The 22,024-nt window shown below is 39.8% G+C and overlaps 1 pseudogene; it reads left to right on the top strand.

The window, feature by feature from the left end:
* Positions 1 to 2,621: 2,621 nt before the first annotated feature.
* On the top strand, positions 2,622 to 13,179 carry LOC138312522 (integrase/recombinase xerD homolog; annotated as a pseudogene).
* The last annotated feature ends 8,845 nt before the right edge of the window (positions 13,180 to 22,024 follow it).

Below are 22,024 nucleotides of genomic sequence, written 5' to 3'. Positions count from 1 at the left end.
CAAAACACTAAATTTTGATATGGTTTGGTAAGATCATTTAGTTTTTTGTTGTTAAGTTAATCATGTGTATATAATTTTTTACAGGAATCAGTTGGACCAGACAATATTCCTGGATATGATAGGATATGTGCCCTGGCTGACTGTTTGGTGGATTTGCGAGACCATTCCATTGCACTTGCCAACAGTGAAGCTGATGAAATTATCCAGCTGTGGGAGGCCCTGCCAGACTACGATAGGCTGGGAACCAAATTCCCAGCTAGGCACAGATCCTACCAGATTAAGGGTCGATTTCGCTCTACGAAAACCAATGTATCTCCTGGAGTAGAAAGCACTAGACGGTAATTACATTATGAAATAATAACATTAATTGGATGTGAATTTTTGACCAGGATTATATTCCACCATGATAGTAAGTAAAAACTATTTTTCAGTGGACACACTCAAGCAAGACACTTCACTCATTCATCCCTTATTCAAAAGTTCATTGAGAATCCGACAGATATATGGAGCCTTATTGCATATCCCTCATATTTGTGATGACATTGACTGTTAACTAGGGTTATAAACCTAATCAGGGTTAGTTTGTTGGAGATATCTCTGACAAATATGGTCAGATATGACAGGATGTAAAATCAGGTTTCTCCATATTACCAATTATGTTGTTTGCATGGACTGAATGGAAGCACACTTTATTCATGTGTACTGTAAAAATGTCCAATAGATGAAAAACATATTAATGGATATGATGTTTTAATATTGACTCTTAGACTAGTGACCTATTCTAATCGCCTTTTGTCTGTCTTCGTGTGTTATGTGTCTGCAACAATATAACATTTTCAAATTCTTCATCCTTAACTGTTTGATGCATATTGAATGAAATTTTGCACAAACATTCTTAATATCTAAGGCATAAGGCCAAGTGAAATTGATAAAATCACTTACAAAAAGCCTGATGGATGTAATGAACCAATAAATAGTGTTTTATATGTCTTTGTTTCTTTCTGTATCAGAACTCATGATCAGGTGACCGTTAAGGCCTACATGTCTCTTGTTCTCATATGATATGCCTCCATATGTATGGTATAAAAAGATAGGTATTATTGAATGTTACTTTATTATAAATTACAGGTCTGCTCGTTGGCCCAAACAGTGGACCAGCTCAAATGGCCTGACTGCAACGGGTATGTGGATGCGGCAATAATGCTAAGATTGTGCATGCTGTTTCCAAGGTTCCACTCAGGTCCAAGGAGTGAAAAAGACCCCGGTGGACAGCTATCAGAATGGCATATAACAACATCCGCCAGTGCATCCTCAACAATGGGAAAGTTCTGGAGAATACAGATCTTTAAGTTACCTGAAATTGAATCAGGCAACTAATACCCAATTGGTAAGAGCTAGCGTCCATTGATATTTTAAAGAAGTCCACAACATTACTTGTTTTGCTTGAATTGGTTTTTTCACAGATTTCATCAAAAATAATATTTGCTTCTTGTGTTGTAATGAATTACAAATGGCAACAGGTGATAATATTTACATGTGCAACAGAGGGCTGAAAAATCCTACATTTCGTGATGACTTATGAAAAGATTCAATTTAGAATTTGCTCCATAATTTTGTACAGATTAAGTTCTTTGAGACATCATCATTATAGTTTGAACAACAGTCTAAAAAATCAAAGATGACATTAGCCCTTAAATGGATTTAGAAAATTAAAAGAAATAGAAATTGATATTGTTACATGTAGTTTCTTGGTCACAGGATATATTAGGTGTTAGATGCCAGCATCACACTATATTGAAATAAATGATTTTTGCAAGAACATAAGGTATAATTGATTATTAAACTTAACTTTATCGATTGTAAATTTTATTTTGGCATTTCCATGATTGATTGTCTGATTATAGGTACAACAAACACGGAAAGAGGCAAGAAAGGACGACACTGCAGCAGGGAGTAAATGCACCTGAGCCTGCCCAGACATCTGCCCAAAGACTTCCTCCTCCAATTGAATTGGAAAGACATCTTCCCACAGGACAAACAGAAAACCCCCACCAATTTCCCGATCCTCCCAGTACTGTTGGAACAGCAAAGATAAAAAAGACGCCGTCTCTCTTTGTCACCCAGCTGGCAGTGAGATATTTCCTCTACAATACACATGACAACAACATACACTCAGACATCTCCAGAAAAAGCCTCCTCCATCCCAGTTCACGTTCCAGTCCTGACTGGTCCAATTCCAACCCCTACCCCGACATTTGCTCCCACCCCTGCTCCACCTTCGGCTCCTGCTGTTCGTCCTGCTCTCGCTCCTACCCCTGTACCATTGTTATATTTAAACCCATCTATGATGATGAATATGGTGCCGTCCATTCAGCTGCCTCAGCCATCCATCAGCTGTTCCACAACAGGCTATAACCATCTCCTGTGCCATATTCTACAACAAAGTACAGGGAAAAGAAGAGGCAGGATGAAGAACAAGGGATTTTTTCGGAGGAAGTATCAGAAAAAGACCACCAAGGGTGACGTGTGGGAAGTGCAAACAAGAGAGAGCCACTCCACTACACCAGCAATACTTTGGGAACTGGTACTGCCAGGTAACATCGACAAGAATCTCTAGAGGAATGGAAGGCTTCCCAGATGTCACGGGGGTATGGAAAGAAGAGGGGTAAAAAAGACAAAGATAGTGATTAACAACCACTTGTTGTGAGACAATGCAAACAGTCCATATAACATAATGAAAGTCAACCTTCCATATAATTGATGATTCGACAACTTTCCATCCATACAAACGATGGTGGTGAGACATCCTTACCCTACAACTGATGGTGGAGACATCCTTATTCTACAACTGGTTGTGAGACAGCTCCTTACCCTACAACTGCTGGTGAGACATTCTTACCCTACAACTGGTACTGATGACAACCTTTCTCACAACTGGTGCTGATGACAACCTTACTCTACAACTGGTGCTGATGATAACCTTACTCTACAACTGCTGGTGAGACCATCCTTACCCTACAACTGCTGGTGAGACAACCTTACCCTACAACTGATGTGAAACATCCTTACCCTAACAACTGATGGTGAGACAACCTTACACTACAACTGGTGGTGAGACAACCTTACCCTACAACTGATGTTGAGACATCCTTACTCTACAACTGGTGCTGATGACAACCTTACCCCTACAACTGATGGTGAGACATCCTTACCCTACAAACTGGTGGTGAGACATCCTTACCCTACAACTGATGCTGATGACAACCTTACCCTACAACTGATGCTGATGACAACCTTACCCTACAACTGATGGCGAGACAACCTTAGTCCTACAACTGATGGATGAGACAACCCTTACCCTACAACTGATGGTGAGACAACCTCACTCACTACAACTGATGGTGAGACAGCCTTAGTCTACAACTGATGGTGAGACAACCTTACCTACTTCAACTGGTGGTGAGACAACCTTAGTCTACAACAGGTGGTGAGACATCCTTACCCTACAACTGATGGTGAGACAACCTTAGACTACAACTGATGGTGAGACAACCTTACCCTACAACTGATGTGTGAGACAACCTCACTCTACAACTGATGGTGAGACAGCCTTAGTCTACAACTGATGGTGAGACAACCTTACCCTACAACTGATGGTGAGACAACCTCACTCTACAACTGATGGTGAACAGCCTTAGTCTACAACTGATGGTGAGACAACCTTACCCTACAACTGGTGTTGAGACATCCTTACCCTACAACTGGTAATGAAGACAATCTTACCCTACAACTGGTGCTGATGACAACCTTACTCTACACAACTGGTGCTGATGATAACCTTAGTAAACAACTGGGTGCTCATGACAACCCTTCCATTCAACCCGTGCTGAGACAACCTTAATCTTCTTCATTTGGTGCTGATGACAACCTTCCATTCAACTCATAGTAGAGACAACCTTAACCTACAAATGATTAGACTACCAAACCCTTCAACTGATGAACATTAAATAAGATGCTGTCTACAAGTATATAAAGACATTTATTGTGTGATGCCATGCCTCCAAAGAAAAAAGAAATAAAAAGAAAATGTGGGTGAAGATCAATTTGTTTTTAGAATCCTGATAAACCGATACACGAAACAGCATCTATAATTTGTTGGCCGATACAAGTGATCCCCACATTTTTTTAATGCTGCCTAGCTAATTGCTAGAAGGTCCCAAGCCCTTGAAAAAGCAGAGGGGGAAATGTTATTTCACTTTAATTTTGGTAATTTTATATATGAAAATATTGTTTAGTAGCCATTGCCAATTCGCTTTTTAACATTGGGCAAAAAGCATCTTTTATCAGAAAAGTATACATTTAGTGGGAAACTACCATTTGATAACAGATTGTAGACCGGTGACCAAAGTTATTATATACAAAGAAAGTTCAAACCCAAGTTGTCATACTCTTCTATGGTGGTGTAACAGGTTAACACAACTACTTTTCCAAGTAGATGATTCAGGTTTCAAATCCTGATGGAAGTGTACAATTGGTTTGCTATCATAAAATGATTTGAATACCAATCTGAAATACTTTATGCTCTCTGCATCACTAAGTCTTTAGACGATAACTGATAATGCTGATGTGTTTTAGTTTTAAACACACATTTTATTTGAACAAAGTCAAAAGGAATAAGCTGCAAATTTATACAACTTAGGATTGCCCTCTCCCATACAAATGTTATATGATGTTTTGTTTTTTGTTTGATTAATTAACGTCCTATTAACAGCTAAGGTCATGTAAGGACGGTCCTCCCATGTATGCGGTGTGGTTGCTGAGTGTGTGTTGTGCCCGTGTGCGTGTTTTTGTGGGAGACTGCGGTATATTCATGTCGTTGTCTTCTTTGTATATTGGAACTGTTGCCCCTTTTTTATAGTGCTATATCACTGAAGCTTTGTTTGAGTTTGTGTTGATTATTAACGTCCTATATCAGCTTTTGGTGTCATGTAGGACGGCCTCACCATGTATGCGTGTGTTGCGTGTAAGTTGTGCGAGGATTGTACTGGAGACCGACTGCGTATTTTCTTGTAGTGTCTTCTTGTAATAGTGGAACTGTGCCCTTTTTATATGCTATATCACTGAAGCATGCCGCCGAAGAGACCAAGCAAACACGACCCCACCCTGTCACATATAGTAACTGACAACGGGCGAACCAGTCGTCCCACTCCCCGTATGGCTAGAGCGCTACAGCCAGGTAACAGAAAAACTACCAACATTTTATGATACTTATGTGTGTGACTCGGGCCAGGGATATCCGAACCCAAGAGCCTTCCTCACAGGGGCGAACGCTCAACCGGGTGGCCAAAGTGAGGCGGTGCCAATGGAGGCATTAGAAAAGATAAAGTCAGATAGGATAGAACGAGAAAAAGAAAGAGAATTCCTAATTATAGTCGCCTTTTACGATCATGCAATAGGGGCAGCAGGTACAATTCTAACGCCCTCCCCAATTCTGCGCCATACTTAAAATATACAGCTGACATTTTCCAGCTCGTCGTCAAAGTATGTTAGGTTTTTCCGTGCTCCTTTAAGATAAGAATATCGAGAACAACAAGCCAGGGAGCATTTTTGAGTGGGGGACATACAGACAAGATCTACGGGAATTCAACCTAGTTCATAAATCCTCTAATGCCACGTCTAGACATTTCAAGAGCTGGCATTCAAACCCCATGATCACAAGTACATGCACCGGATCGACGTGTGAAGGGGTCCCTTCTGCCTAACGGGAAAGAATCTGTCGTAGCTTCAACAGTAACATGTGTACGCCACCTACATGTAGGATGGCACATAATTGTGCCATTTGCCTTTCAAGTGTTCATTCGGCCGTTAACCACTCCCAAGACACTTCCAAATCTTACCCCACTGTCATAGGGACTCCAAAAAATGGGCCAGCTCAGCAGTAGACTGTACAAACATGGGGCGTGGGAAGAACTTCTCCCCAATGACTGTGAGGATAGGGAGGAACTTTTAGTTGGTATACGTGATGTAAGATTTAAGCTTACTTCAAAATTTGGTCCATACCAAGAAGTCGTAAGAGACAATTATGCCTCAGCTGCTTTATATAATGAAAAAGTTGAAGATCAGATACTCACAGAGTTATCGCTAAAGAATTACGTAATAACAGATACAAAACCGACAATAATTAGTTCGCTTGGAGCTGTCCCTAAAGCTAACGGGGATGTTCGTTTAATTCATGATGAAAGTCGGCGTATACATGCATGCTTAAATTCTTATACCTCGGATACAGATTGTTCTTATATGGATTTAAAAAGTGCTATTTCTATCATTAAACCAGGTGATTTCTTAGCAAAAGTGGATTTAAAAAGTGCCTACCGCTCAGTAAAAATTCATCCTTCAGATTATACTCTCACAGCCTTAAAGTGGACGTTTAAGGGAGAAACATCACCATCATATATATGTATGACACAAAATTACCTTTTGGGCATGCCAAAAGCCCTAAAATCTTTCAAAAGCTGAGTTCGTCTGTGTGTCATATATCATGAAAGTCCATTTTAATGTGACAGTCATCGCATATTTAGACGATTTTCTGATTATCGAAAACACTTTTGAACAATGCAGTAGAGGTCTTCGATTACTCAACTCTGAGAAACTTGGGCTTCAATATATCGTGGAACAAAGTCAAGGGTCCTAGTCAGCAGCTTATCTTCCTTGGAGTCTTAATCAACACGACGGAACTAACATTGAGTTTACCGCAGGAAAAAATGACCGAATTTCAAAACTTACTATATACGTTTGTTGGAAAAAAGCGTGCAAGTGTCAAACAACTAGAATCTTTATGTGGAAAGCTCAGTTGGGCATGTTCAGTGATAAAGGGAGGCCGCACCTTTCTCAGACGTATGCTAAATTTGATTCCAAGTGAATATAAAAGTTCTAATGCAAAAGTTAAACTTAATAATGAGTTTTTCTCCGACTTAAACTGGTGGATAACGTTTATGTCAACTTTTAATGGCTGTGTCCGCTTTATAGAGTCAACACCTGTAACAGGCCTACCGACAGACGCGTGTGATAAAGTTGTTTGTTTGTTTGTTTGTTTGAGTTTTACGACCCATCGACAACTAAGGTCATTTAGGGCCAAACTACAAGTCATGCATTAATATCAGGATAAAAGATCAGGGTAAGAAAAGGCAAGTAAGGACTAAAACACAGATTGTAAACGTTTATTTGATAAAAAAAGGTTTGCATGGGATAAAATAAATTTGGCTAAAACACATGAGAAAACTCATGCACAATGTTGATGAAACGATGAAATGTTGAGTTGATACGATGTATGATGAGTAAAAACGTTCATATTTTTGCTTAAAATACCGATCTCTTTGTGATAAATTAACAAGAGATCCCACAGGGATCTTGGCGCCCACCAAAGATTGATCTATGTATCTGACAAATGAAAGAGGGATCTTTTCTCTGCTTTTCAAAATTACAATTCTTTTTTTCTGCTTTTCAAACTTTAAACTATCAAAATCCAAGATGGTGGTCGCAAAATGCAATAGGCAAACTAGGGTCCTAGAGGAACCTACATATATATTTGAGAACAATCCCTTCAATACTTTCTGAGAAATAGCGGTAACAAACTTTAACTATCAAAATCCAAGATGGCCACCGGTCGGCCATCTTGTTGACCGATCAGTCCCAAAATGCAATATGCACAACTAGGGTCCTAGAGGAACCTACATATGAAATTTGAGAAAGATCCCTTCAGTGCTTTCTGATAACAAACTTTAACTAATCAAAATCCAAGATGGCTACCTGGCGGCCATCTTGTTGACCGATCAGTCCCAAAATGCAATATGCACAACTGGGGTCCTAGGGGAACCTACATATGAAATTTGAGAAAGATCCCTTTAGTGCTTTTTTGAGAAATAGCGGTAACAAACTTTAACTATCAAAATCCAAGATGGCTACCTGCGGCCATCTTGTTGACTGATCAGTCCCAAAATGCAATATTGCACTACTAGGGTCCTAGGGAACCTACATATGAAATTTGAGAACAATCCCTTCAATACTTTCTGAGAAATAGCCGTAACAAACTTTAACTATCAAAATCCAAGATGGCTGCTTGTCGGCCATCTTGTTGACCGATCAGTCCCAAAATGTAATATGCAGAACTAGGGTCCTAGAGGAACCTACATATGAAATTTGAGAACAATCCCTTCAATACTTTCTGAGAAATAGCGGTAACAAACTTTAACTATCAAAATCCAAGATGGCGGCTGGTCGGCCATCTTGTTGACCTATCAGTCCCAAAATGCAATATGCACAACTAGGGTCCTACAGGAACCTACATATGAAATTTGAGAAAGATCCCTTCAATACTTTATGAGAAATAGCGGTAACAAACTTTAACTATCAAAATCCAAGATGGCTGCCTGGCGGCCATCTTGTGACCGATCAGTCCCAAAATACAATATGCACAACTAGGGTCCTAGGGGAACCTACATATGAAATTTGAGAAAGATCCCTTCAGTGCTTTCTGAGAAATAGCGGTAACAAACTTTAACTATCAAAATCCAAGATGGCTACCTGGCGGCCATCTTGTTGACCGATCAGTCCCAAAATGCAATAATGGCACCTACACGGGTCCTAGGGGAACCTACATCATTACAAATTTTGGAGAAAGATCCCTTCATCAAATTTCTTGAGAAATTAGACCGTAACAAACTGTTTAACTACTCAAGAATCCAAGATGGCGGCTTGGACTGGCATCAGTGACTATGAGCCGATCAGAATCGCCAACATGCGATATCAACAACATAGAGTGTCCATAGGGGAACCTACAATCATGAAAATTCTTGAGAACAGATCCCCTAGTCGTGCTTTCTCCTCTCTGAGAACATAGCGGTAACCAAAATTTAAAACTTATCAACAAAATCCAAGATCAAGATGGCATACCATGGCTGGGGTCCTAATCTTGTTGACGCACGATCAAGTCCCAAAAAGCAATCAAGCACTACTAGGTGTCCCTAGGGGAAACCTACATATTGGAAATTGATGCAAGAAAGTGATCCCTTCAGGTACTTTGAGAGTCCAGATGCAATACGCCCGTAGATCGAAACTTTATAACTATCTACCAAATCAAATGGGCGGGCGGCTGGTCGGCCACTCTGGTTGACCCAATCCGGCCCCAAAATGCGAATATGACAGCAACGAACGTGGTCCAAGGAGGAACCAAGCATAAGTAAAATTTGGAGCAAAGCTCCCTTCAGTAACTTTCTAGAGAAATAGCGGTAACCAATAATTTCAACGTAATCAAAATCCCAGATGGCTTGGGCCCCCTGGGGGGGGGCGGCCAAAGAGCTTGTTCGAATCCCGAATTCAGTTCCCAAATACGAATATGCAGCAACAAGGGACACTAGGCGGAACCTACATATGAAATTATGATAAAAGATCCCTTCAGTAGCTATAGGAGAAACAGCGTTAGACAAGAATTGTTAACGCACGGACGCACGCGACGGACTGACGGAATGGACGGGACGGCAAGGACGGACGTGACGGACGGAGCCAACTGGGAAAACGAAAGGCGTATTTGAATAGGCCCACACATCTGATGATGGAGATGGGACTACAAAATAGCGATTATAGTACTCAGCGGGCAATGACAACGAAAGATGTAACATCGTCGGAGACCAACGTAGTATTTTATAGTATATATTCCTTCATTAGTCGCCGAATGATGTGTTTTAAAATCAATACAATAGTGCAATAAAATATGCTCCACAGTGAGAGGTTTTGTTTTTGTTTGTATCTTTTGTCTTGAGTTTTACTGGCCGCATCGACCAACCTAAGGTCAAGTAAGTGGCCAAACCACAAGTCAGTCGCAACAATATGCAGGATAAAAAGTATTCGAGCGGTAAGATAAAAAAGGTCAAGTTAAAGGATTATAAACACGAGATTCGTAAAAAATCGTTTATTATTGATAAAAAAAAAAATAAAAAAAAAAAGTTTTGCATGTGATAAAATAGTTTTGGCTAAAACACACGAGAAAACTCATGCAAAATGTTGATGAAACGATGATATGATGAGAAAAACGTTCATATTTTATCTAAAATACCAATTTCTTTGAGATAATTAAAAATACTATTATGTCTCACGGCATGAAACAAAGTGTACATGTCGGAGACATCGTAGTGCTTATCTCGTATGTGCTTAAAATCAATACAGTGCACTAAGATATGCTCCACTGTGAGAGGAGAATCACATGCATGACATGTTGGAGGATCCTCCCCTCTCAATAGATAGGAATGTGTAAAATATGTGTGTCCAGTTCGGAGCCGAGAGAGAACAACAACTTCCTCTCTGCGGTCTCTCCGACTGGACAGCTTAGGATTAAGTGTAGGTTGAATTTTAAACAGTTTATTGTTTGTTTCGGTAGACCACCTTTGTTGCCAATGGTGTTTGATGGCTGACTGAATTGAAGGTTTGATGTCGGTGTATGGTAGTTTCAAATCTGTTTGTGCTAGGCGAAGAGCAGTCTTAGCTGCTTTATCAGCCTGTTCATTCCCATTTATACCCACATGACTGGGAATCCAGAGATAAGTAATTTGAGTTTTAGAAGATAATCGAAATGTTCGGATTAAAAGATTTTGGATTAGAGTATTTCTAGGCACATCTTGATTTCAAAGCCTGAAGAACCGAAAGAGAGTCTGAACAAGATGATTGCCTTTTCAATGCGGTGTTCTTCGATGTGGTCAAGAGCCAGACCGATAGCACAAGATTCCGCAGAGAAAATGGAGGCAACATCCGGGAGTCGGATAGAGGAACAGTGATTAGATGTACAGCATGCTGCCGCAACTTTTATCACCATCTTTTGAAACCGTCAGTGTAGATCTTAACATGATCAGGAGAAAAGCTCTGATGCACTCCCGAAAGGAGGATTTATGTTCTTTCTTCGGTAATGCACTGGTCTTTTGCCCTCTCATGCAAAGAAATAAATTGATATCAGGTGTTTGAATGAGCCATGGTGGTACATCCGATATGGTGTACTCGTCAATGGCGTCGAAATTTATATTTAGTTCCTGCAAAAAATTTGAAATTCTGATGCCAAATGTTGGTATGAGCTTTTGATTTTGTCTGAATATGTCCTGGTGTTGTGGATTAAATACAAGATCGAATGCGGGGTTTTTGGGATTGGATTTCAGTTGGGCAGCATACTGTAAGGATAATTTCTTTCGTCGATCGTCTAGAGATGGCTCATTAGCTTCCACATGGAGACTCTTCACAGGTGTTGTTCGAAAAGCTCCAAGTGCCAGACGCAGTCCCTGATTCTGGATAGGGTCAAGCATCTGTAGATAGGAGCTGCGAGCCGATCCATAGACAATAGAGCCGTAGTCAAGTTTTGATCTAATAAGTGCCCGGTAGATACGCAGAAGCATTTCACGGTCTGCACCCCAATCAGAATGGGACAGAACACGTAGAATGTTCAGCGCCTTCGAGCACTTATCCTTCAGATGTTTGATATGTGGAACAAAGGACAGTTTCGAATCAAATATTAGTCCAAGAGATTTAGTTTGTTCAACTACTGGAATTTTAATTCCATTGAGTGTGAGGTCAGGATCATTGTGCGGTTTTCGTTTTTGACAGAAGTGCATACAGACAGATTTTGATCTTGAAAATCTAAAGCCATTTTCGTCAGCCCAATTTTGTAATTTGCCTAAACATTGTTGTAGTTGCCGTTCTATAGTGTGCATGTTTTTTGATCTGTAACAGGGTACTTAAATGGCGATTTACTTTTATGTCAATTGGGAATTAGACCTGCCAGTGATGTCCTCTCCGAACATATTAATATTAAAGAAACAATGGCTGTCGTATTATCAGCTTTACGTTGGGCCCCTTGGTGGTGTAATAAAACTGTGATTGTGTCAACGGACAATATGACCACCATGAGCATTATCAACAAAGGGTCCTCTAAGAATAGTGTACTTTTGTTTTGTTTAAGATTGTTATTTTGGATATATGCATATTATAATTTCAAAATCAAAGCAAAATTCATAAATGGACGATTTAATACTATCGCAGATAGTGCTTCTCGCCTTCATGAGCAAGGTCAGCTTTCTCGCTTGTATAGTGTTGTGACTAGTTATAACCTTATTGACTCTACTGCTGATGAGCTGTTAAAGCATGTTTCCCCTTCTTTTCTATGTTATAGGTGGGGATTACGCAGATCCCCAGACAGAGAGACTCAAACACGGTGTGTGAAAAGACTGAAAAAGAAGGGGTGGGCTAGTTCCACATCAGAGACTTATAAAACTCATTTACAGACTTTTTTGAGTTTTCGTAAGGCCCATAAGTAGCAAGTGTTCCGGCAGATATAGAGACTGTAGAAATGTATGTCGCCTATTTGGTTGATGTGAAAAAATTCAAATTTAGCAGTATAAAATCTTACTTAAATATTATATCAGTCTTGCACAAGTCTGAAAATCTACCTGATCCTACTACAACCTGGCATGTAAAACATGTCTTAACGGGTGTTAAGAGAGAAATTGGCACAGCACAATCCTGTAAGTCCCCAGTAACTCCCCGTTTGTTGTTAGAGATTCACGATATTTTAGATTTTACTTGTAAAGACAACTGTGTTTTTTTTGGGCAGCCTGTCTTGTTGGTTTCTTTGGTTTTTTGAGACCTAGTAATTTCTTAGTTAAAGGTGTATTTGACCCATCCCGTCATGTTCAGTGTCTGGATTTGTTGTCTCACCCATGGGGTATGTTATTGTCTTTAAAAGTTGTAAAGACCATGCAATTTAGAGCTGTTCCTATTGAAATTGTTCTTCCCCGTTTACAGCAAGGTCACCCCATTTGCCCCTGTGCCCCACTTCAGCAGCTTTTAGTACGACCAGATTTGACCCAACCTCTGTTCCTCTTGTCCTCTGGGAAGTGCTTATCCTACTCTGGTTTCCTTAAGGCCTTCCGCTTGGTTCTCTCTCAACTAGGGTACTACGCCGCTTCCTATGGGGGTCACTCTCTGAGGCGGGGGGCTGCTACTTGGGCTAGTTCGTGTGGTGTCGCAAATGACGATTTCCAACTTCTAGGTTTATGGTCTAGTGATTGCTATAAACGCTATATTAAAACTGATGAGAGCAAACGTATCAACGCTATGAACCTCTTTTGTTTACCTCTTCCTCGTTAACCTGTATCCTAACCCCCTTTTCCTTTCCTTTTCAACAACTTTGGTTTGGACCTATATATCTCATGACATTTGCAACACTCATTTTTGTTGTATTCTCAATTTTCAATTGATAGATACAGGTCTGGTACAGTTAATAGATGTACTCTGGAAGTGGTATCCATTAAAGCCATTATTGTTATAATGTTGTTGCTTCCTTTTATTGGACTATCAGTAAAGTGTTATTTCCATGTAAATATAATTTTAGTATTGTTGTTTCGCTATTTTCCCGCATTCTGTATTTTTAGTGCTTGTAAAATTGATGTACTTCCGCAATGTTTTACCGCGCCTCGTTTTCAATTGACATGTGCTTCAACAGCCACGCTAAAGGCTGATTATTTTTTGCCCACTCCCACCCTCCCGGTAGTATTACCATGGTGTGTTGTGCCTGCTTCTTGCTTAAAACACTTTTTTTTGTAAAAATGTTTGTTCTGTGTTTACCAAGGTGTTAATCTAATATGTGATGTAAAAAAATGTGATATTTTGTCAAGAAAACGTTGCATTTGATCGTTTAATTGATCGAAGCTCGTGATCGCTTAATTAATTAGGTCAGCTTGTGTAATCTGTCGTAAGTCATGCTTAATTAATTAGATATTTGGAATATATACTTCAACAAAACTTTTTTCCAACCTAAATTTAATGTTATAAGTTTGTAATAAGTTAACAATATAGTGCATTTTGTCAATAAAACAGTCCTTATTAGGCCTAATGATTTAATTTAAAATCAAATTTGCCAACGGCCAGACCTCGATATCGATTGACATTGATTGATTTTATATTCTCATTAGGAAAGTAGGCCTATTTCCGTTCTTCATATTTGATTAGCATGTAAAATCTGCCAAATTTAATATCATTTAATTACTTCAGTAGTGATTTTAAAGCCTATTTTAATTGGTATTAATTGGCTTATAAATACTCAAATTGTTTAATATTCTAAACAATCTTGCTACATTTTCTTCTCTACTTTTATAGGCCTATCATTGAGCAATTAATGCCAGAACATTATAAAGTTAATTAAGTCATTTAATTGTTTAGATACAGTAAACAAAAAAATGATAGATACGGTTCATGAGAAAGAAATAGAATAACACAGTTACAAACACAATTATTCAAAGTGGTTTTTTTTTAAACTTCTAGGCCTAACTGGGCAAATAATAAAATCTTTGTTTTGAAAGGAAATTCTGTAATATATATAGAAATGACCGAGATATTGGTAATATACTTAATTTATGATTGATCAATACGAATCTTTGATAATTAAGATTGTACCAGAAACATATATAATAATATGTATATATATATATATGTTTCTGATTGTACCCATTGGGCCTATTGTCAGGCCTATCCTGGAAGTGTTTGAACTTGAATTTGAAGTGTTGAGTCTGTTATAGGCCTAGTTGTGGCCCAGCATGATTTCTTTGCATCACAGGAGGAGGTCATATTTACCCGGGTATAAGCTAGTTACAGTAAACAGTGACATTGATAACATTGCAAGACATACTTTTTGTCCTGCTACAGATAATATTACATATTTATATTCAATCCAGGCTTCTAGGTACATACTACAAGCTTTGTTTGCTCAAATTTCATGAAATAAACACTAAACAATAAGATGGGTCTTAATTCTTGGCATACCCTTGATATAAAGGGGTAGCCGTTTATTTTAACTGATTTAAATTTATTTCCCAGAAGCAGAATGTTCAAGTAGGCCTACTAATGTGGCTTACCTATTCTTACTTGTAGTTGAAATGATAGATATTTTGTACCTAGGCTATAGCAGTCAATGCCAATTTTGCGATATGTATAATTTAACCAAAACGGATTTATATTTAACAAACTGAAATCTATATCCAAATTATATCATATATGATGGATTTTGTTGCAGTTTGAAATTCAGGAAATTATCATCAGTGTTTGCTTTGTTTTATAGTACAAACCACTCTAGATCACTACTGCGTTTCTGTATTATAAAGGCGATAGTTTGAAGCGTTTATATGACACAGATATTGTCAAAACACATGAACTAGCTTCCGTTCTCAATCTACTTGGTATAATACGACAGAGACAAATGGGAAAGTCTGTAAGTGCATGCTTGTGTTCTATGGTCATTGTTTTTCAACAATTACAAGATATTTCAAAATCAAAGGTAACAAGACATAAAGGAAATTAAAATGTATTATTTAATCAAAGATAGATGACAGATAAATGTGAAAGGAGATTCAAAATACAAATGAGTTTTCATGCACCCCTGACTAGCCAGACGCTTGATTTATTTATATTATCATAGCCTTGCTAATTCCTGACATGGATTACATAACCAGAAAAAACAAGAGGCCCAGAGGGCCTGTATCGCTCACCTGGTTTTTTGTTAGTAATTATCACAAGACTCAGACATTAGAAAAATAAGCAAAATTGACTCCCAAAGTTTAATTTTGAATCACAACCATACAATGATGCTATTGATACCATAGAAATATGCTATCCAATACATAGGTACATAGGTTCAGAGGCAAAGTAATTTATATGAAAATAGTAGCCTAATTGACCTTTTGACCTCGCATCTGTTGCCGTCTACGGCCCCGGGGGTCAGCCCTATCATTTGTACAATTTCAAATCCCAACCCTATAAGGATGCTACCATTGCATTATAAGTGCTCTTCCATTGTTAGTTGCAGAGAAGAAGTCGTTTATATGGAAATAGCTAAATTGACCCCTTTTGACCCCACCCTTCAGGCCCCCGGGGGGTCAGCCCCATCATTTGCAAAATTTTGAATCCAAACCCTATAAGGATGTAACCATTGCATTATGAGCGTAATCCCATGTTAAGCTGTAGAGAAAAAAGTCATTTATATGGAAATTGACCACTTTTGACCCCGCCCTTCAGGCCCCCGGGGGGTCAGCCCTATCATTTGCACAATTTTGAATTCCCACACTATAAGGATACTACCATTGTATTATGGGTGCTATACCGTGCTTAGTTTCAGAGAAGAAGTCGTTTATATGGAAATAGCCAAATTGGCCACTTTCGACCCCGCCCCTCAGGCCCCCTGGGGGTCAGCCCCATCATTTGCACAATTTTGAATCCCCACCCTATAAAGATGCTACCATTGCATTATGGGTGCTATACCATGCTTAATTTCAGAGAAGAAGTCGTTTATATGGAAATAGCCAAATTGGCCCCTTTTGACCCCGCCCCTCAGGCCCCCTGGGGGTCAGCCCCATCATTTGTACAATTTTGAATCCCCATCCTATAAGGATGCTACCATTGCATTATGGGTGCTATCCCATGCTTGGTTTCAGAGAAGAAGTCGTTTATATGGAAATAGCCAAATTGAACCCTTTTGACCCCGCCCCTCAGGCCCCCCGGGGTTAGCCACATCATTTGTACAATTTTGAATCCCCAACCTATAAAGATACTACCATTGCATTATGAGTGCTATCTCATGCTTAGTTTCAGAGAAGAAGTCGTTTATATGGAAATAGCCAAATTGACCCCATTTGACCCAGCCCCTCAGGCCCCCGGGGGTCAGCCCCATCATTTGTACAATTTTGAATCCCCACCCTATAAGGATGCTACCATTGGATTATGGGTGCTATCCCATGCTTGGTTTCAGAGAAGAAGTCGTTTATATGGAAATAGCCAAATGGACCCCATTTGACCCCGCCCCTCAGGCCCCCGGGGGGTCAGCCCCATCATTTGTACAATTTTGAATCCCCACCCTATAAGGATGCTACCATTGCATTATGGGTGCTATCCCATGCTTGGTTTCAGAGAAGAAGTCGTTTATATGGAAATAGCCAAATGGACCCCATTTGACCCCGCCCCTCAAGCCCCCGGGGGGTCAGCCCCATCATTTGTACAATTTTGAATCCCCACCCTATAAGGATGCTACCATTGCATTATGGGTGCTATCCCATGCTTGGTTTCAGAGAAGAAGTCGTTTATATGGAAATAGCCAAATTGACCCCTTTTGGCGTCGCCCCTCAGGCCCCTGGGGGGTCAGCCCCATCATTTGTACAATTTTCAGTTAGTAGCCCATAAGGATGCTACCAGCCAAATTTTGTAGAAATCCGACCAGCGGTTATGGAGAAGAAGTCGATTGTTGACGGACGGACGGACGGACGACGGACGACGGACGACGGACGCCGGACGCCACGGTATGGCATAAGCTCACCTTGGTCCTTCGGACCAGGTGAGCTAATAATATACTGTATTCGCCGTAATTAGCACCCCTCCCCCTATAACCATCCCTCCCCTTTTCTGGAGAAGGAGTTGAAATTATATAAATGCTCACCATCCCATGTATTTAACAATGTTTTATAACATGTGATGCCTCTGAATTTTTAAGGGGCTGTGGTGGTTGAGTAGATGTCCCAACGTATTACCACAAGTCCTCTACTACTGGGTTGCGAGTTCGACTCTCATGTGGGGCAGATGCCAGGTAGTAGGTACTGACCGGCGTGACCAGCTGGTCGGTGGTTTTCTCCGAGTACTAAAACCTAGCACATGTTTACATGACCCTGGCGCGTATAACTAACTTTAAACAAGAGGCCCAGAGGGCCTGTATCGCTCACCTGGTTTGTAATGCCAAATAATTTTCTGAATACAGGTTCATTGTTTCTTTTCTGAAGGAATTTTAATATTAACCTCTAAATCCACTATTGGGCCCCACCCCTCCTGCCCCCTGGGGGTCAGAGCCAAAATTTATACAAGTTCTGTTCCCCTTCCACAAAGGATGTTTCTGGCCAAATTTGGTTACAATCCATGCAGAACTCTATGAGAAGTAGCGATTTAAAGGATTTACCTCTATTTCCCCTATTGGGCCCCACCTCTCCTACCCCCAGGGGATCAGAGCCAAAATTTATACAAGTTCTGTTCCTCTTCCCCCAAGGATGTTTGTGGCCAAATTTGGTTACAATCCATGCAGAACTCTAGGACAAGTAGCGATTGATAGAATTTACCTCTATTTCCCCTATTGGGCCCCGCCCCTCCTGCCCCCTGAGGGTCAGAGCCAAAATTTATACAAGTTCTGTTCTCCTACCCCCAAGGATGTTTGTGGCCAAATTTAGTTACAATCCATACAAAACTCTAGGACAATTAAGTAGCAATTTATAGAATTTACCTATAATTCCCCTATTGGGCCCCGCCCCTCCTGCCCCAGGGACCAGAGCCAAAATTTATACAAACTCAGTTCTTATTCTCCCAAGGATATTTCTGGCCAAATTTGGTTACATTCCATGCAGAACTCTATGACTAGTAGCGAATTAAAGGATTTACCTCTATTTCCCCTATTGGGCCCCACCCCTCCAGCCCCCGGGGGGCCAGAGCCAAAATTTATACAAGTTCTGTTCCCCCTCCCCCAAGGATGTTTGTGGCAAAAGTTAGTTACAATCCATGTAGAACTCTATGACTAGTAACGATTTAAAGGATTTACCTCTATTTCCCCTATTGGGCCCCGCCCCTCCTGCCCCCGGAGGGTCAGAGCCAAAATTTATACAAGTTCTGTTCCCCTTCCCCCAAGGATGTTTGTGGCCAAATTTTGTTACATTCCATGTAGAACTCTATGACTAGTAGCGGTTTAAAGGATTTACCTCTATTTCCCCTATTGGGCCCCGCCCCTCCTGCCCCCGGGGGGTCAGAGCCAAAATTTATACAAGTTCTGTTCCCCTTCCCCCAAGGATGTTTGTGGCCAAATTTTGTTACAATCCATGTAGAACTCTATGACAAGTAGCGATTTAAAGGATTTACCTCTATTTCCCCTATTGGGCCCCGCCCCTCCTGTCCCCGGGGGGTCAGAGCCAAAATTTATACAAGTTCTGTTCCCTTCTCCCAAGGATGTTTGTGGCAAAATTTAGTTACAATCCATGTAGAACTCTATGACTAGTAGCGATTTAAAGGATTTACCTCTATTTCCCCTATTGGGCCCCGCCCCTCCTGCCCCCGGGGGGTCAGAGCCAAAATTTATACAAGTTCTGTTCCCCTTCCCCCAAAGATGTTTGTGGCCAAATTTTGTTACATTCCATTCAGAACTCTATGACAAGTAGCGATTTAAAGGATTTACCTATATTTTCCCTATTGGGCCCCGCCCCTCCTGCCCCCGGGGTGTCAGAGCCAAAATTTATACAAGTTCTGTTCCCCCTCCCCCAAGGATGTTTGTGGCCAAATTTGGTTACAATCCATGCAGAACTCTATGACTAGTAGCGATTTAAAGGAAATGTTGACGGACAGACGGACGGACGGACGGACGACGGACGGACGGACGACGGACGACGGACGCCGCGCCATGACATAAGCTCACCGGCCCTTCGGGCCAGGTGAGCTAAAAACCAAACCCAAGCCTCTGACATAATCATTGTATCCCATATTACATTAATTTGCGAGTCTTTAACTTGTTAATCATGACATAATAATGCGTCTTATAGGTTAAAAGGCATATGATATGAATGTAATAGATAAATGTATCATGAGAAACTGAGTACAGAAGGAGATCAACTACTGCTGATTTTTTTATCCACAACTTACATTTTTGGTTAACTAATGAGTACTCCTTTTGTTACGTAGTTATATATGAGCCCTGGGTGCTAATCACGGCAAATACTGTATATATATGTTATATTAAAATATAGCATAAGACATTTCTACTTTCAATTTGAGCAAAAAATTATATATGCAACTACGGCAGCGCGGCTATGTATATATATACCTCAAGTCATTCTGCGTTGCCAAGCAGATCAGAATTCCAAAGGCCTTGTTAAATTATTTGATATGCCACGAGCCTAAATGGTCGTGGCATATCAAATTATTGAACTCGTTGGATAAATTTCATCTCTATATAAAACAATAGAAATCCAGCTCAGTTGTGACGTTTCCGTCTACTGAGAAAATGATGCAACATCATATACCTAGCTTATAATATGACGTCAAAACTACATGTGATGTCATAATAGTGTTATTACAAATGTGTCTTACCATAGTTATGACATGGCTGTATGACATGGCTGGACTGGCCAGTTTTGTGATAAATTTGTTTCAACAATACCTGGTATGACTTCATTGACTTGTTCTCTTATGATCTGTCAGTGTCTGCATGCATATTATAAATCAGGAAGCTTAAGTACAATGTGATCCATTTAATTTTCAGCACATCTTCATAAAGTGGACTCGAAAGGACCTTGGGAATGTAGCCCTTGGGTAATTATGCCGATAAGACTTGTCTTACAACAGACTTAAACTGATAGGTATGTATATATAGCAGTCTGGTTCTTTAATACCTAGCAGGTAAGAGGTATCAACTAAAAGTCATACATTGAAATTAATTTGATAACTAAGTTGGCAACAAAATAAGGATACGATTGACATACCACTAGAAAAAAATAATGAAATAGATCATTACGCATCGATTTATGTACATGTATATTAAAAGAATATTGTTTTTGCTTTGTAAAAAAAAAAAAAAAAACTTACACTTTTATTTATGCTACATTCACTAATATTTTAAATCATTAATTTAATGATAACACTAAAATACTGCTTATTTTTCTCTCTTTCATGGTCTTGTTTCATTGATGCCAAATGGTGTTTTCCCTACATGTGATTTGTTCTCATTGCAGCATTTACGTACAGTCAACCTATCCCGTAACCAGCTGATTACTAGTAATTTGTTGTACACGCCCACCATCCAGGTGCCTGACAAATCCATTTACATCACCTACAGGACTGCCAGGACCTCAGTAGGTTGCAGTGTCTCATCCAGGTCCTCAAACTCTTCTTCAATAATCTTCTGTAGGTATATAAAACTGTATACTTTTCCAAACAATCCTTCAATAAGCATACATGTACTTGTGTCTTTATGGAACCTGTGGTCATTGATGTCTGCAGCGCTTAATTTGCTGACAATCTTTAATTTTATATAGCACACATTATGATATGATTGTCTGCAAAGCTCTGGATTCTATATAGACTATAGGTTACATAGGAAGAGAGTTCAATGCATGTATTAGCATTATAAACTCATTTTGAGTGTTTTTTTTATACTTTCTGGTAGAGGGGCCCGAGATAGGCCCTAGGGTATACTGGAATTAGGGTGTCTGTCTAGCGAACTCCTCATATACCACTTGACAGATTTTGATAAAGTTTGGTACACATATATATAACCCTGACATAAAGGGGAGTTGAAAAGACTATAGGGTTCTGCAATTTCCCTTTTTAAAGTGTACACGGAATGGTTTGGCATAAATGGCTTCATAAATGCGTTATTGGATAAAATTTAGAATGGAGAAAGTGCGAGCTTCATAGCGGTTACGGTATTGGAGATAATGCGACTATTCTCTAGAACACACCTGAAGCCCCAAGCCATTGACCCCGATTCGGGACCCCTGACCTGTGACGTCACGAGGACAACGGGCCCTATACTCTACTCGCATAAGATAGAGTGGCGATTTTCGGTGTCTGCCATCTTATAAAAACTATCTGTTGGTAAATATCGATTTTAAATACACAAATACCAGTTTACATGTCCGATACATAATTGATATTATCCTCAATCACAGATAGGGATTTATACCATGCATATATTGATGTACCTGTCGTAGATAAATGAACATCTCTGCGCGATTACTGCATAATTATACACAATAAAATGTACATAATAATCCACGTACGTTGTAGAAACCACATATACATCATTATTATACCAAGGATTATCCAAAACCCGTCTCGTGTCGTTGAATGTCTACTTGTCAAACTCGCTTTATAAATTTCTGACTTTTTCATATAACCTAGGCCTGTCAATACAAATTATGATGGTATG

The sequence above is a fragment of the Argopecten irradians genome, unplaced genomic scaffold, assembly GCF_041381155.1.
Source record: "Argopecten irradians isolate NY unplaced genomic scaffold, Ai_NY scaffold_0355, whole genome shotgun sequence".
Classification (NCBI taxonomy): domain Eukaryota; kingdom Metazoa; phylum Mollusca; class Bivalvia; order Pectinida; family Pectinidae; genus Argopecten; species Argopecten irradians.
This window is presented reverse-complemented; position numbering and strand designations above follow the sequence as displayed.